The sequence below is a fragment of the Crocodylus porosus genome, unplaced genomic scaffold (assembly GCF_001723895.1).
Source record: "Crocodylus porosus isolate Cpor-Errol unplaced genomic scaffold, CroPor_comp1, whole genome shotgun sequence".
Taxonomy (NCBI): Eukaryota; Metazoa; Chordata; order Crocodylia; family Crocodylidae; genus Crocodylus; species Crocodylus porosus.
The window spans coordinates 23,934,437-23,943,540 of record NW_017728949.1 but is presented as its reverse complement, the minus strand read 5'-3'; positions in this window follow the sequence as shown (position 1 = coordinate 23,943,540).

Here is a 9,104-nt window from a genome sequence, read left to right as displayed (position 1 = left end):
CGGCGGGGCGGGCGGCGCCCCCACCCCGCGCAGGGGACTGCGCTCCTGGCCCTCGTGCGGGCTCAGCGGGACGCGCTGCGGTCGGGGGCAGCCCTGCACTGGCACTTCAAGGCGCCACGCGGCGGGACCAGAGCCGGCGAGGAGCGAGCAGAAGCCAGGAGCAGGCTCATGTGTCCTGCAGACAGCAGAAAAGGGAAGGCGGGGGCTGACCTGGAAATCGGCCAAGCCAGGTTAGAGGCAGGCTTGAGCAAGCTGAAGGCAGAGGTTGACAACCAGGGCCGGAGCGGGGAGAGGGTGCACTTGCCCCCATCCCCACCCTTGAGTCTGCCCCACCCGAAGTTGACAACCAGCTGCCTGGCAGCGGAGCAGCGTTTCTTGTCAGAGCGCGCCGAGGCAGTCACTTCCTCCATGACTCACGGGGGAGCTCTCGAGCATCTATTGACAACATTGCACAGGAGCAGGACGCTGCGTGCCACAGCTCCTCTGCGGTACCCATGGCAAGTCAGGGTGCCAGGCCTGTCTGCCTGGCAGTAGTCTTACATAGAGTTAAAATGATGAATTGTACAGGACGGTTTGGAGAGGCATGATCCTGCCTCAGGCTTAGATGAGGTCTGGGGATGCCTCCCAGCCCTGCTTCTCTGTGCTTCTATAATAATCTGCCTGATCCCCTCTAACCTTCATCCCACAGGTGCCAGCCACCCTCTCCTGTAAAACAGTCTTGCTTTTCCACCAGTCAAGCTTTCCTCTTGTTCTGCTGTCTCACCCTTGGTTAACCATTCCTGGTAACCTAGCTTCTATTATACAGCCCTGAAGATGGTTTTTAACTCATTCCAATTAAGTTATACTAGTTTTTGTTTCAGTCTTAAACTGAACAGCCTTAGGCACCTAGCATATTAGTAAAGCTTCTAGTTTCTTTTAAACTGGAGAAAAACATGTGGTTTCTTATGGGATGATGCCCTCACCATCTGCGCCCCCTTTGTCAAAATCCAAAGTCTGCCCATAGACATAACTTGTTTCTACCCTTTCTGTCTGACCAGCAGAGTCTCGGGATATGCATTAAAGGTGCCTCTGGAGCTGCAACATGAAACCATTTCTTTCCCCTTCTGCATCATCCTGTCTCAGTCACCTCTGCTTTTCCCTCCCCTTTCTAAAACATGGACCCCCTAAGAACCTGATTCTCTGTTGCACCTTGTCTAGTCATTTGTCCCATTATGAGCTTGGATACAAGTAGGCTTGGCAGAAATTTATTTTTATTTTTTTTAATTGCCATGGCTAAAATTGAAGGTTATTTTTAAGCATTTATTTTTATTTTTATTTATTTACATTTTTAAGCAGGGTGGGGAGAGCTCCAGCTTTGCCATCCATGGCACTGCTCCTTTGGCAGTGGCTCAGGTAGCCATTGCACGAGCTGAGGCCTGTGCCAGAGGAACACGTTGTCTCCCCAGTTCCTCCCATGCAGCCAGCTGGGAGTCAGGACTTTCTCTGCTGTTGGGGCACAGTCCAGGCCTCTGCCCACACCCCCCTTCATGTGGCTTCTGCAGCCAGGAGCCTTAGTCATAGTCAGTGTGTGCATACACATGCACATTCAGCACCTGCTGCTCTGGACTTCCTAACTTCCATCCTAGATTTTTTTACCTCCTCTCACTCCTCTGTGAGAGACTAAATTGCTATTTATCAATAACAAGCCTAATCCTGCTATCTATCTTGTATAAAACATTAATAATAATACTGCCTTAACTCCGGTGCTGATTTTTCAAACTAGATTAGAAATCATTGACTACATAGGAATGACCTCCTGAGAATCACAAGGATTAAGTTTCATTCAAAAATCCTGTATCAAGTCTAAAGGCTTTAGATAGGCCAAATATTTCAGGCCTCAAAAATAGTGTGTCACAGAGAACAAAAGACAGCAAGATGCCACTGATGCTCAAGGATCCTGCAATGTCAGGGAACAGATTAGGTACCCTGGTGATTCCAGTAGAGGAACCATGCCACCGCCCCCCACCCCAGGAAAATGTCAAAACATCTCCATGATCCCTGCCAATCTGACCTATGAGAAAATTCCTTCCTAACCCTATATCTGGTGACCAACATAACCATGAGCACATAGGCAAAATCAACCAGCCAAACATCTAGAAAAAAGATTCCCTTTACTGGCCTACTCTGCTTAGCGTCACTATCTCCTGATGCGGTCAATATCTGATATTTCACAGGAAGATGGAAAAAACCCTCAGAAGCCAAATCATGCATAGAGGAAGGAACAGGAAGGGGGAGAGGAATTCCTTCCTGACCTCTGCAGCTGAATGCCTGAAGCACAAAATTGTATTATAATCAGTGTCTTAATACAAATCTGCAGGTGGTATGAGCAAACTGAGGACAACACAAGCAATCCCATTCACCCTGCAGACTGTAAAGGAAAGGAACAAACAAGGTATTCCGATTTGTCCTTCCCCAACCCTATCCTGTGCACACAAGCTAAAGAATTTCTCCCAAAAACTAAATTCTATAGTAAAGACTAAAAATACTGCCTTGAACACAATTAAAAGTTGGGAGATTTGTGGCCTTCGCTACAGCTGAGAGTAGTAGTTTCTCATTTGTTTTTGTTTTAAATAAAAGCAGTGCTTGAACAGAGGGTAGTTTCAGATTTCCAGTGAACTAATATACTATGAAAAATATTTGTACTCTGTACTTCTTAAAGGGACTTTGTTCAATCAACTCATAATTTTTGTAAAACACATACAGTATAGCTGTTAGAAATTTGTGAATTCAGTGAGGCAGCTTTCCTAGAATATTTTAGGCCCTTAGGGTCTTTATCATACCAGAAGACCCAAAGTATTGTGCTTATCTCAGCAATTTTATTCTGTGTCAAAACATATGCTAAGAAGGACAGCTGGCAAGACTGCAGTGTCTAACACAGAGCTGAATCCTTTCTGTGTCTTACTGATTCTATCCAGAAATACTGCTTTGAGAGCTGACTTTCAGAGTGTAGAAACACCCACTAACTACACAGAGGTCAAAAGCAAGCATGTCAAAGTAAACTTCTAGTTGAGAGCAAGCAGAAGAACTTAACAAACTTAGCATTTATTTTAAGTAAGGATCTGCCAGTATAAACTCCAGTTGTCCCCATGACATTTACTCCAGGTTGAAACTTGGTAGATAAATAAGGAGCTTGATTTTCAGAGCTGCTGAGCGCACATAGCTCCCAGTGAGCCAGATCCCCAGCTAGCATAAATCATTATGACTACACTGAAGGCAGTGGAACCTTACTGATTTATGCTAGCTGCATGAACCTCCGGTAAAGCTGTGCATGTTCAGCACCTTTGAGTTGTCTGCCTATCTGTGATTTTGTTGTTTTTACATTTTTTTTAAATAAGGTAATTAATTTTTTCCCCTTAAATTCCTTGTTCTTAGCAGCCAAACTAAAATACCAATCCTTTCTGGCCAATGTTCAATCCTACACCCTGTAGCACAAATTCCCTGCTGCATAGGGACCTTCCAGGTTGCAAACTCTCAGACAACCACAGTGCAAATATTGAAAGTCCCTCCAGGCATATTAATAGGACAACATTTTTTTTTAAATCCTTAAATCAACATTTGCACAATTAATTTAAAAAGTCACTTGGACCCCTGTGAGTATTAGGTAAATAGTGTTAATCACAATTGCAATTAGTTATTATTAATATAGGCACATCTGGGTTAATTTTTCATGGTTGTATTAAGATAAATTACTATTCTGTTAATAGACACTTGGAACAAAATATACTGAGATTATGGCACCATCCACTCCTCTGCAGCAGTACAACTTTATGCAAAAAAAACCCCCAAGAAAATGTTGCCAGCAGTCTAAAAGTCAGGGGGTCCAGAGACACTAGTCAGTGAAAAGACTAGATATGAGGATGTGTCTTACAGCATGTTATGAATGTTGCCAGTTTGAGCTCAAGTGTATTTCTACCAGAATGCTGGGTTTTAGGTTGTAGCCGTGTTGATCTAAGGACATAAGCAGGCAAGACTCTTTGAGTAGATGTGACATCTTTTATTAGACCCTTTATTGTCTTTACCCTTATGGGCTTTACTACTTGGAAAACAGTTGTGAACAGCAGACTCCCTATGCCTGAAGAAGAGTGATTGTGCCTGACAGCTTGCTAAGAACTTTTTTCCAACTACTCAGTTGGTCTAATAAAAGATATCACATCTACTCAAAGAACCTTGCCTGCCTTTCTACCAGAATAAATGGTTTGAGAACATCCACTTCACACTGAAGACCAATGTCTTAGACTTTCCCAATACAAGGAGTTTGGCTGGTCAGGAAAAGGCAATTTAGACAATTTAAGGACGGGTAATTTAGAGGTTGGCAGATAATAACTGACCCTCTGAAGTAGACCTGCTGTCATTGCAGAGATGTAGCATGCTATTGCTGGCCTGCTCTGTTGAGAAATTAGTTATATGAGTTGCCATCTGTATTAACAATACCTTCTGAGTGATCATCAAGGTTAGTCCCAAGTCATTTAGGTTAGTCCCAAGTCATTTAGCTTAAAGGTAATAAGAGCATGGATGATTGTAACAGCATCTGTCTCTAAGACACCAGGGCTCAAGCTTGGCTTTTCACAGCTGGGAGGGTGGGGAAAAATACCTATTGGCACAGTTGCAATTTAAGGCCCTAGGAGCTCATAATGAGAAGCCTAGCAAGACAGATTTTGAGCCAGTTTTACAAATAAGCATATGGATGCCTTCAGATTACAGAATGCTTAGAGATTTCACTAGATCTTAATAAGATTCTTACTAGCTATCTTTCAAGTCGCTGACTTCTTTAAGGAATTGGGAAAGCAGGGAAATAACTATATCTGTTTTAGGAAGGCACACAAGGTATCACCAGCACATTAATGACACCTGTCACATGTACTACTTCACTGTGTCACCCATCATCCTTGCACAGGATCCTCATGGAAAGGTGGTAAGAATGAGCTCTGTAGGGTGATAAGAATGAGCTCTGTCCCATGGAACTGTATTCACAAAGGAAGTGAGGGGGAAAACAGTTAGCAAGATAATCTAGGACTACTCTAAAAGGTAATGCCCTCCACTCCTGTCCTCCTGAGGCTTCCAGCCTCTGATTTAATTTTATTGGCCATAGTGAAAAAACACTATCCCTGTGCCATGCCAAGGCCTGAATCCTGACTGGTTTGCCTAATGATGTGGTAGTTGCCACCTCAGTTGTGTTCTTCTGGAGAGGGAAGGTTAAAGGCTGAATAGTGTACAAGGACGCTAGCATTCAAAGTTGTTTTTTTCTGAACAAAGGTCACTCTACCATACATTTAAAAGGTACTAACGGGTTGCTTTTCTTGTGTGAGGCATTAACAATATCTTCAAGGTAGGCATTCGCTGTTGGCTTTAACCAGACAGCATGGCTATAAATTCTGTTTGCAGCTGGAAGACTCAAATGCCCGCAGTGCACATCTGACCTTGGATTGGGAAGCTGGAAGCAACTCACAAAAGAAGGATGGTATACTTGCCCCTTCCTGCTCAGATGTCACTCCATTCTGGCTCCTGAAAAGCATTCTGAACATACTTATCTGTGAAGTGAGAATGCCTTAGTCTACTTAACAGAAAATAGAATAAGGAAATCAATCTTCATGCTTTTGGACATAACATCTGAAAGACATTGGATTAGAAGGAATTTCCTTGCTGGGCTGGTTGTTGTCTATCATACTGTAATCTATAGGATTTCTTTCTGTACCATCTAGCTTTGGACAAAGACAAGACTGGTTTAGAAAGACTACTGATCTGATCGAACATGTCAAGTCAATGTTTTAACCAGAAATAGTGTCCTCTAAAGCTGACTGGATACCATTTGCTATTAATATAGGTACACGTACATGAATATGGGTTTTTTCACTCAGGCTCCAATTCAGCAAAGCACTTGGCACATAATCTTAAAATCAGTGCATCATTTAAGAATGCACATTCCTAAATTTGACTGACTTCAGTGAAATGTCAGCCCATGATGAAACATTGTTCTGAATAGGCAATCTTTCCTAAATAGGGTCTTGCACTCCATTTGGTCTTGCTGTGCAATTTTGACTAGGGGACTTACTTAGGTTTTAGGAGTCCCAGGATCAGTTCCTTGCTCCCACATAAACTTCTTGTGTGATCACGGGAAATCACTGAATCTGTCTGTGCTTCAGGTCCCCAACTACAAAGTGAAGACTTCTCTACCTTTCTGGGATGCTGTGGGGATAAAAAACATTAGTTTGTAAGGCGCTCGGACGCTGTAAGAGAGCCCTTATACATATCTAAAACAAATGGATACCACAGACTTTTGCTGTGGAAAGCATTCCAGTGTCACAAATTCAGCACTACTATTCAATTGCAGCATCAAGATGGCAAAGCAGATGAACAGATGAAGAAAAGAATGCTTTACATAAATAACTATATTAAGGTCTTTCTTGAATGTGGCAAGTAGAAAGAGAACATTTGTAAAAGAAAGGTGACCTGAAGTTACTGGACTTGTAGGAGTGTGAGGTCAGGTTCTGGCTGCAGGATTGTTATAATATACAGGATTACAGATTTTACTTCAAGTTAACTCTTGCATCCCCTCCAATACAGACTGTAGGAGAGCTACGTCAATCTATTGCTTCTGCAGTATACCAAGATGTGGTTGCTTTTACGAGATCCAGGAATCTGAAACTTCATCCCTCTCCTGTCCCTTTTCAAACTGCGTTCCTAAGTCATTGAAGGAAAGAGAAGACAGTTCTTCACTCTGAAAAGCTGGGTCTGGTGCTGTATCATAACAGAGTAATTGTTCCCAGATTTGTGCATAGCTTCTGCCCTCTGTGTAAAAGGTGAAGTAAATATGTTGTTCTTACTTCAGCTTTTTTTTTGTTGCTACTGTTGAGGAGGGGCTTATGATAACAAACACCTATTTTACCTAACTTGCACAATACTCTCAGAATGCCAGAACACATTGTTGCTTAACCACTAGTAGCAGCACTACTGCTCTCTACAAGGATTTTTCTTGCTTGCCTTGTTATGGTGTTGAAGTAGTGAAAGGATCTTAAATAAGCTCAGGAGTTCTGTGAATTTGAAATAGGAGGGCAGACAGATCTGGATGAGATGAACAGAAGAGGATGGGCAAGCAGGCAGGCAAACAGAGTTGAGAGCTAATTATTCCAGGCACTGTCTTACCCTGCTAAACTGCTGGAGCGCATTACAGGCATACCTCGGAGATATTGCGGGTTCGGTTCCAGACCACTGCAATAAAGCGAGTCACACGAATTTTTTGGTTTCCCAGTGCATATAAAAGTTATGTTTACGCTATACTGTAGTCTATTAAGTGTGCAATAGCATTATGTCTAAAAAACAATGTACATACCTTAATTAAAAAAATACTTTATTGCTAAAAAATGCTAACCATCATCTGAGCCGAATGGCGCTGATGGAAAAATGGCGCCGATAGACTTGCTCGACACAGGGTTGCCACAAACCTTAAATTTGTAAAAGCGCAATATCTGCGAAGCGCAATAAAGTGAAGCGCAATAAAACGAGGTATGCCTGTACATTGTTCTGGGTGCTAGGATTCACCCTCACAAGTTTTGACATGCTGCATATTACTGCCCTCTTGAAGTCATCTCCACTTCTTCGTTGCTGTAAAGTATTGTTTGTTTTATTTTTTTCAAGGGAAGCTCTCCCTACCAGGTCCTTCCTTTAAACGGATTTTGTTCTTAGATGGGCCCAGCTGTAACATCTAAAGGGGATGTCCCATCCCTTCAGTTCATCCTGGCCAGACTCTTCTCTGGCAAACTAAGACAAACCTTTGCTTCTTAATGGAACCCAGTGAAGAATGAAGACAAATTAAAAATGTATTTCAAGACAACCTCAGACAAACTTCCTCATCAGTTACACATCTGTAACTATATTGAAGTACAGCTGAAAAGGAGATTCGACTGACTGGAAAAAAACCCCTAGGATTTTGACCATTATCTTAGCAGTGTTTCAGCACTTAGTGTTTGTGTATATGTACCCACCATGACCATTGATCCCTGACCAGTCCAATTTATAATGAAAATTACTTCACAGATCTTTTTTGGTTTTTTCCATTTAAAGAAACCAACTTTTTAAACATTTGTAATTACATCCTTTTTAACACAAAAAGTTGACGGTTCAAAGTGACAAAATGAAAACACCAAGGTTTCAACCATTCTTCACATATCTCTCCATTGTCAATGCACCTGATCTAAAATCCACTGGAATCAGAGGAAAACCACACTCTTGACTTCACAGACTTTGTATTAGGCTTCATGTCAGACAGGGAAGAACTGAATGGTGGAAAATGGAGCGACAATATTTTTGCTGCTTTGTCATATAAGATGACTGATTTGGAAAAAAAAAGTCTTTTCTCCTCTGTTTTCTGCTTTAAGTCTCCTCTGGGAACATCATAGGACACAGATTAGGAGATTTCTTAGATTTAAATATTATATTAAAGTAGTTGGAGACAGCTGAACCTGAGAGACCTTTCCTTCTAGCTAGTCATAAAATATTAGAGTTGAATAACTGTTAACAACAATGAAGGTCTGGAGATTTGGATATTCTGCATGGAATTTATTTTTCCCCCCTCAGTTAATCATATTTTACTTGATATGTGTGATATCCTACTCCTATTAGCTCCTAAGTCACTTGTGGAATCTAACAATGGTAACATGGATAGAAAGGACCTGAATTCTTAAGTAAACAAAGTGGAAAAATTATTTTCAGGTTTTGGTTATCCATCATAAAGAAGCAGAAATTGACTCATTAATTCCTTTTTTTTTTGCAGATTGTTGTAAAGACTGCATCATTACGACTTGCGTCACTGTTAAAACAACATCCTACCACTTGGGCGCTCAGGTAATCCAGTAACCATAACATGTCTAATATTTCAGACGCTTCTCAAGTGGCTTCCACAGGAAAAGATCCCTTTCACTTTAAAAAGTTTACATATCCTTTTATGATTGTATCTCAGGTCAGCATCTGGTGAAGTAAGCTCAGGCTCATGAAAGCTTATGCTATACATCTCTGATTTGGTTAGTTTATGCAGTGCAAATCTACCCTTTATCCCAAGTAATCATATCCAT